Source organism: Pseudophryne corroboree, chromosome 3, assembly GCF_028390025.1.
Source record: "Pseudophryne corroboree isolate aPseCor3 chromosome 3, aPseCor3.hap2, whole genome shotgun sequence".
NCBI classification, from domain to species: domain Eukaryota; kingdom Metazoa; phylum Chordata; class Amphibia; order Anura; family Myobatrachidae; genus Pseudophryne; species Pseudophryne corroboree.
Window position 1 is genome coordinate 332,420,128 of NC_086446.1, and position 8,823 is coordinate 332,428,950.

At 50.0% G+C, this 8,823-nt stretch overlaps 1 protein-coding gene across 2 annotated transcripts in view; it reads right to left on the reverse strand.

The window, feature by feature from the left end:
- The window catches only part of EIF6 (eukaryotic translation initiation factor 6), a 161,783-nt gene extending 161,669 nt beyond the window's left edge, over positions 1-114 (reverse strand). The window contains exon 1 of one of the 2 annotated variants that reach the window (XM_063959568.1): positions 1-114. The gene's annotated coding sequence lies outside the window, so the exon portion shown is untranslated. The other variant, XM_063959569.1, reaches the window with a different exon arrangement.
- Positions 115-8,823: the final 8,709 nt, after the last annotated feature.

Here is an 8,823-nt window from a genome sequence, read left to right on the forward strand (position 1 = left end):
TACTATACTACCTCGCTCCACTGACGGTTTTACCGAACACTCGGCCGCCTCCTCCGCCGCTCACTTCTCAAACACGTGGCCAGAAAGTGAGTTTGCTGTACTTCCGGGTGGCGCCGTGATGTCAGGGAAATAACCAATCACACAGAACTTGCAGAAGATGCGTGAAGCTACTGCAGACATATTTCTTGTGGGTTACTGGCAGATTACCCCCTACATATTTAGCGATTTGCCAACGAGGTGCCCGACGGCCGATTCGGGCGACGGGGCAAGTGAAGTTTCTTCACTCCCTGACGTCACCCGGCCCCATAGCTCTACATGCTAATATGGACGATAATGTCCATATTGGATTTCAGGCTTTCTCTATCGTCCTAGTGGATGCTGGGGTTCCTGAAAGGACCATGGGGAATAGCGGCTCCGCAGGAGACAGGGCACAAAAAGTAAAGCTTTACGATCAGGTGGTGTGTACTGGCTCCTCCCCCTATGACCCTCCTCCAAGCCTCAGTTAGATTTTTGTGCCCGGCCGAGAAGGGTGCAATCTAGGTGGCTCTCCTAAAGAGCTGCTTAGAAAAGTTTAGCTTAGGTTTTTTATTTTACAGTGAGTCCTGCTGGCAACAGGATCACTGCAACGAGGGACTTAGGGGAGAAGAAGTGAACTCACCTGCGTGCAGGATGGATTGGCTTCTTGGCTACTGGACATCAGCTCCAGAGGGACGATCACAGGTACAGCCTGGATGGTCACCGGAGCCTTGCCGCCGGCCCCCTTGCAGATGCTGAAGTAAGAAGAGGTCCAGAATCGGCGGCAGAAGACTCCTCAGTCTTCTAAAGGTAGCGCACAGCACTGCAGCTGTGCGCCATTTTCCTCTCAGCACACTTCACACGGCAGTCACTGAGGGTGCAGGGCGCTGGGAGGGGGGCGCCCTGGGAGGCAAATGAAAACCTATTTTGGCTAAAAATACCTCACATATAGCCTCCGGAGGCTATATGGAGATATTTAACCCCTGCCAGAATCCGTTAAGAGCGGGAGACGAGGCCGCCGAAAAAGGGGCGGGGCCTATCTCCTCAGCACACAGCGCCATTTTCCCTCACAGAAAGGCTGGAGGGAAGGCTCCCAGGCTCTCCCCTGCACTGCACTACAGAAACAGGGTTAAAACAGAGAGGGGGGGCACTAATTTGGCGTTAGAAATATATAAAAAAGATGCTATAAGGGAAAACACTTATATAAGGTTGTCCCTATATAATTATAGCGTTTTTGGTGTGTGCTGGCAAACTCTCCCTCTGTCTCTCCAAAGGGCTAGTGGGTCCTGTCCTCTATCAGAGCATTCCCTGTGTGTGTGCTGTGTGTCGGTACGTGTGTGTCGACATGTATGAGGACGATGTTGGTGAGGAGGCGGAGCAATTGCCTGTAATGGTGATGTCACTCTCTAGGGAGTCGACACCGGAATGGATGGCTTATTTAGGGAATTACGTGATAATGTCAACACGCTGCAAGGTCGGTTGACGACATGAGACGGCCGACAAACAATTAGTACCGGTCCAGACGTCTCAAAAACACCGTCAGGGGTTTTTAAAACGCCCGTTTACTTTAGTCGGTCGACACAGACACAGACAGGGACACTGAATCCAGTGTCGACGGTGAATAAACAAACGTATTCCTTATTAGGGCCACACGTTAAAGGCAATGAAGGAGGTGTTACATATTTCTGATACTACAAGTACCACAAAAGAGGGTATTATGTGGGATGTAAAAAAACTACCGTAGTTTTTCCTGAATCAGATAAATTAAATAAAGTGTGTGATGATGCGTGGGTTCCCCCCGATAGAAAATTAGGGGCGGTATACCCTTTCCCGCCAGAAGTTAGGGAGCGTTGGGAAACACCCCTTAGGGTGGATAAGGCGCTCACACGCTTATCAAAACAAGTGGCGGTACCGTCTATAGATAGGGCCGTCCTCAAGGACCAGCTGACAGGAGGCTGGAAAATATCATAAAAAGTATATACACACATACTGTTGTTATACTGCGACCAGCGATCGCCTCAGCCTGGATGTGCAGAGCTGGGGTGGCTTGGTCGGATTCCCTGACTAAAAATATTGATACCCTTGACAGGGACAGTATTTTATTGACTATAGAGCATTTAAAGGATGCATTTCTATATATGCGAGATGCACAGAGGGATATTTGCACTCTGGCATCAAGAGTAAATGCGATGTCCATATCTGCCAGAAGATGTTATGGACACGACAGTGGTCAGGTGATGCAGATTCCAAACGGCACAAAGGTGTATTGCCGTATAAAGGAAGAGGAGTTATTTGGGGTCGGTCCATCGGACCTGGTGGCCACGGCAACTGCTGGAAAATCCACCGTTTTTACCCTAAGTCACATCTCTGCAGAAAAAGACACCGTCTTTTCAGCCTCAGTCCTTTCGTCCCTATAAGATCATATCTGCCCAGGGATAGAGGAAAGGGAAGAAGACTGCAGCAGGCAGCCCATTCCCAGGAACAGAAGCGTTCCACCGCTTCTGACAAGTTCTCAGCATGGCGCTGAGACCGTACAGGACCCCTGGATCCTACAAGTAGTATCCCAGGGGTACAGATTGGAATGTCGAGACGTTTCCCCTTCGCAGGCTCCTGAAGTCTGCTTTACCAAGGTCTCCCTCCGACAAGGAGGCAGTATGGGAAAAAATTCACAAGCTGTATTCCCAGCAGGTGATAATTAAATTACCTCTCCTACTACAAGAAAAGGGGTATTATTCCACACTATATTGTGGTACTGAAGCCAGAAGGCTAGGTGAGACTTATTCTAAAAAATTTTTGAACACTTACAAAGGTTCAAATCAAGATGGAGTCACTCAGAGTAGTGATAACGAACCAGGAAGAAGGGGACTATATAGTGTCCCGAGACATCAGGGATGCTTACCTCTATGTCCCAAATTTGCCCTTCTCACTAAGGGTACCTCAGGTTCGTGGTGCAGAACTGTCACTATCAGTTTCAGACGCTGCCGTTTGGATTGTCCACGGCACCCCGGGTCTTTACCAAGGTAATGGCCGAAATGATGATTCTTCTTCGAAGAAAAGGCGTCTTAATTATCCCTTACTTGGACGATCTCCTGATAAGGGCATAGTCCAGGGAACAGTTGGAGGTCGGAGTAGCACTATCTCGGATACTGCTACAACAGCACGGGTGGATTCTAAATATTCCAAAATCGCAGCTGATCCCGACGACACGTCTGCTGTGCCTAGGGATGATTCTGGACACAGTCCAGAAAAAGGTGTTTCTCCCGGAAGAGAAAGCCAGGGAGTTATCCGAGCTAGTCAGGAACCTCCTAAAAACAGTGCATCATTGCACAAGGGTCCTGGTAAAAATGGTGGCTTCCTACGAAGCAATTCCATTCGGCAGATTTCACGCAAGAACTTTTCAGTGGGATCTGCTGGACAAATGGTCCGGATCGCATCTTCAGATGCATCAGCGGATAACCCTATATCCAAGGACAAGGGTGTCTCTCCTGTGGTGGTTATAGAGTGCTCATCTTCTAGAGGGCCGCAGATTCGGCATTCAGGATTGGATGCTGGTGACCACGGAGCCCAGCCCGAGAGGCTGGGGAGCAGTCACACAAGGAAAAAATTTCCAGGGAGTGTGATCAAGTCTGGAGACTTTTCTCCACATAAATATACTGGAGCTAAGGGTAAATTTATAATGCTCTAAGCTTAGCAAGACCTCTGCTTCAAGGTCAGCCGGTATTGATCCAGTGGGAAAAACATCACGGCAGTCGCCCACGTAAACAGACAGGGCGACACAAGAAGCAGGAGGGCAATGGCAAAAACTGCAAGGACTTTTCGCTGGGCGGAAAATCATGTGATAGCACTGTCAGCAGTGTTTCATCCCGGGAATGGAAACTGGGAAGCAGACTTCCTCAGCAGGCACGACCTCCACCCGGGAGAGTGGAAACTTCATTGGGAAGTTTTTTCCACATGATTGTAAACCGTTGGGAAATACCAAAGGTGGACATGATGGCGTCCCGTCTGAACAAAAAACGGGACAGGTATTGCGCCAGGTCAAGAGACCCTCAGGCAATAGCTGTGGACGTTCTGGTAACACCGTGGGTGTACCAGTCGGTGCATGTGTTCCATCCTCTGCTTTTCATACCTAAGGTACTGAGAATTATAAGACGTAGAGGAGTAAGAACTATACTCATGGCTCCGGATTGGCCAAGAAGGACTTGGTACCCGGAACTTCAAGAGATGCTCACAGAGGACTTATGGCCTCTGCCGCTAAGAAGGGACTTGTTTCAGCAAGTACCATGTCTGTTCCAAAACTTACCGCAACTGCGTTTGACGGCATGGCGGTGGAACGCCGGATCCTAAGGGAAAAGGCATTCAGGAAGAGGTCATTCCTACCCTGGTCAAAGCCAGAAAGGAGGTGACCGCACAACATTATCACCACATGTGGCGAAAATATGTTGCGAGGTGTGAGGCCAGGAAGGCCCCACGAAGAAATTTCAACTCGGTCGATTCCTGCATTTCCTGCAAACAGGAGTGTCTATGGGCCTCAAATTGGGGTCCATTAAGGTTCAAATTTCGGCCCTGTCGATTTTTCTTCCAGAAAGAATTGGCTTCAGTTCCTGAAGTCCAGAAGTTTGTCAAGGGAGTATTGCATATACAACCCCCTTTTGTGCCTCCAGTGGCACTGTGGGATCTCAACGTAGTTCTGGGATTCCTCAAAACACATTGGTTTAAAACCAGTCAAATCTGTGGATTTGAAGCATCTCACATGAAAAGTGAACATGCTCTTGGACCTGGCCTGGACCAGGCGAGTGTCAAATTGGTGGTTTTTTCTCAAAAAAGCCCATATCTGTTTGTCCATTCGGACAGGGCAGAGCTGCGGACTCGTCCCCAGTTCTCTCCCTAAGGTGGTGTCAGTGTTTCACCTGAACCAGCTTATTGTGGTGCCTTGCACCCACTAGGGACTTGGAGGACTCCAAGTTGCTAGATGTTGTCAGGGCCCTGAAAATATGTTCCAGGACGGCTGGAGTCAGGAAAACTGACTTGCTGTTATCCTGTATGCACCCAACAAACTGGGTGCTCTTGCTTCTAAGCAGACTATTGCTAGTTGGATGTGTAATACACTTCAGCTTGCACATTCTGTGGCAGGCCTGCCACAGCCAAAATATGTAAATGCCCATTCCACAAGGAAGGTGGGCTCATCTTGGGCGGCTGCCCGAGGGGTCTCGGCTTTACAACTTTGCCGAGCGGTTATTTAGTCAGGGGCAAACACGTTTGTAAAATCCTACAAATTTGATACCCTGGCTAAGGAGGACCTGGAGTTCTCTCATTCGGTGCTGCAGAGTCATCCGCACTCTCCCGCCCGTTTGGGAGCTTTGGTATTATCCCCATGGTCCTTTCAGGAACCCCAGCATCCACTAGGACGATAGAGAAAATAAGAATTTACTTACCGATAATTCTATTTCTCGGAGTCCGTAGTGGATGCTGGGCGCCCATCCCAAGTGCGGATTGTCTGCAATACTTGTACATAGTTACAAAAATCGGGTTATTATTGTTGTGAGCCATCTTTTTAGAGGCTCCGCTGTTATCATACTGTTAACTGGGTTCAGATCACAGGTTGTACAGTGTGATTGGTGTGGCTGGTATGAGTCTTACCCGGGATTCAAAATCCTTCCTTATTGTGTACGCTCGTCCGGGCACAGTACCTAACTGAGGCTTGGAGGAGGGTCATAGGGGGAGGAGCCAGTACACACCACCTGATCGTAAAGCTTTACTTTTTGTGCCCTGTCTCCTGCGGAGCCGCTATTCCCCATGGTCCTTTCAGGAACCCCAGCATCCACTACGGACTCCGAGAAATAGAATTATCGGTAAGTAAATTCTTATTTTTTTATGCGCCCTAAGGTCCATACACACTTAACGATAAAATGAGTGACGTCGCTCATTTTCCCCCTCCTTGAGCAACGTCGCTCTTTTTATCGTCAAGTGTGTATGCCGCCAGCGACGACCGATGCGCGGCCCCTCGGGTCGGCAACGATCGTCGCTGTCGGTAGGGCATGCATGAAGGATGTAGACTGTCGTCCACGAACTTCATGCAGGGCTGGTGGAGGCGTGACGCCACTGAGCGATATGAGCGGTCATATCGCTCAGTGTGTACAGTCGTCCGCCGATCGTTCGGCCCGGGAGGGTGAAACATTAGACGATGTCGCTCACAGAGTGACATCGTCTAATGTGTATGGGCCTCTACACACTGGGCGATAACACTGCAAGATATGAACGATCTCGTTCATTGATGAACGAGATAACGTTCATATCTGTCAAGGCCCATACACATTAGACGATGTGGCTCTGTGAGCGACATCGTTCATCGCTGATGCCCCGTCGGCTGTGCATGCAGGCCAATATGGACGAGATCGTCCATATTTGCCTGCATGTCTACGGAGCCGGGTGACGGGGGAGTGAAGAAACTTCACTCCCCCCGTCACTGCCGCCCCACCCCACCGCTGGGTCGCCCGTCTGCTGTATCGGCGGTCGGGCAGCTCGGCGGCACATCGCCGAGTCTGTAGGGCCCATAAGGTGTGTAAACACAGTTAAATATTTATTACGATTTTGACTGTATAGTCAAAATCGTTAAAAAAAATGTAGTGTACATTGCACTATGTGTATAGTGCTCGCGATGCCAATGTGCAGTCCCGTGGGATCGGCACCGCAAGGAAAAATAGACTGTGCAGGCAGCCCAACATTGACTATATCGGCGGGGCCAGGCTCTCGGGCTGTATGGCGCACCGCGGTGTGTGTACACAGCCGGCACCAACGATAAACGACCGCGGGGTCGCGCATTGTTCATTGTTGGTGCTTATACACTAAAAGATATGAACAATTTCTTGTTCATTACAGAATGAGATTGTTCATATCAGCCGCACACATCGGCATGTGTGTAGGGCAATCCCTTTTGTTCTCACCAGACAAATGGACAGATAAATCTATGGGCCCTACACACTGGCCGATGTGTGCGGCCGATATGAACAATCTCGTTCAGTAATGAACAAGAAACTGTTCATATCTTTCAGTGTGTAGGCACCAACGATGAATGATGCGCGGCCCCGTGGTCGTTCATCGTTGGTGCCGGGTCGTTTATGCCTGCAAGCTAATATAGACAGTATCGTCCATATTAGCATGCAGGGCTATGGGGTCGGGTGACGTCAGGGAGTGAATAAACTTCACTCCCCCTGTATCGGCCGTCAGGCACCTCGGCGGCAAATCATTAACTGTGTAGGGGCTATTACTCTATGCCATTGGTTCCCAAACTCGGTACAGGTTTTAAGGATATCCATGCTTCAGCAGGGATGACTTAGGGGGTCATTCCGACCTGATCATAGCTGTGCTAAATTTAGCACAGCTACGATCACTTACACTGACATCCGGGGGACGCTCAGCACAGAGCTAGTCCACCCAGCATGTCAGGCCGCCCCACGCCCCCGCACAAGAACAAAAGCATCGCACATTATCAATGCTTTTGTACTTGAAGAGTAACTCCCGGCCAGTGCAGCTCCTGTGACTGGCCGGGAGTTACTCGTCACTGCCTGGGTCGCAGCGGCTGCATGTGACATCACGCAGCCGAAGCGGCCCGCCCCCTACACAGTCCGGCCACGCCTGCGTTAGCCGGACTGCGCCCACAAAATGGCCAAAGCCGCCGTGCCACCCCCTCCCACCCAGCGACTGCCTCTTCCTGTCAGGCAGAGGCGATCGCTAGGCAACGACAGCCGTCAGCTGTCTCACTTGCACCGGCGCACTGTGGCGCATGCGCACTTCTGACCTGATCGCTGCGCTGTGATGAATGGCAACGAGCGATAGGTCAGAATGACCCCCTTAATTAGTACCTCATTCATTTTGATTAAACAATCTGTGCTTAAGCATGAATATCCTTAAAACTTGGACCTTTAGGGGGCTTTGATGACTGAGTTTGGGAAGCACTGCTCTATGCAGATTGCATTTATGTATTATTGCATATATTAGGGGGGGTTCAAATGTTGTCACCCCAGATCTCCCGTCTAAAGTGACCAGAGATCGCAGGGTGGTGATAAAAAATTGATGTCCCCTATCGCGCTGATTGCGCCGATTAGTGTGGGGTTTAGCCGTGTAAAGCGGCTAGACCGACTAAACTAATGGGCGCGATCAGGAAAATCACTTTTCTCTAACGTCTTAGAATGTACTTTAATACCATGGGGTATAGATTGGGTCCACTGGAGCCTGGCACTTTAAGAAAACAGTGTGTGCTGGCCAGTGCCGTAACTAGGCATTTTAGCCCTGTGTGCAAGAAACGGCATTGGCGCCCCCCCGTGTAAAACACGGGCAGTGCGCGGCGTAGGCGCGCGTAAAATTTTTAGGGGCATGGCTTCATAGGGAAGGGGTGTGGCCACAAAATTATACTAATTCATACTACGGTGCACAGTAGTCTCCATTATTCAAATTACGCCGCACAGTAGTGCCACTACACCAGGTAGAGGCCCTTTTACACATTACGGCAGACAGTCCCCCTTTTTACACATTGCGGCAGACAGCGTCCCCATTTTACACATTGCGGCAGACAGTCCCCCTTTTTACACATTACGTAAGACAGCGTCCCCATTTTTACACACATTACGGCAGAGTCCCCCTTTTTACACATTACGGCAGACAGCGTCCCCTTTTTACACACATCATGGCAAACAGCGTCCCCCTTTTTACACATTACGGCAGACAGCGTCCCCTTTTTACACATTATGGCAGACAGCGTCCCCCTTTTCTCTGACGTCCTAAGTGGATGCTGGGACTCCGTAAGGACCATGG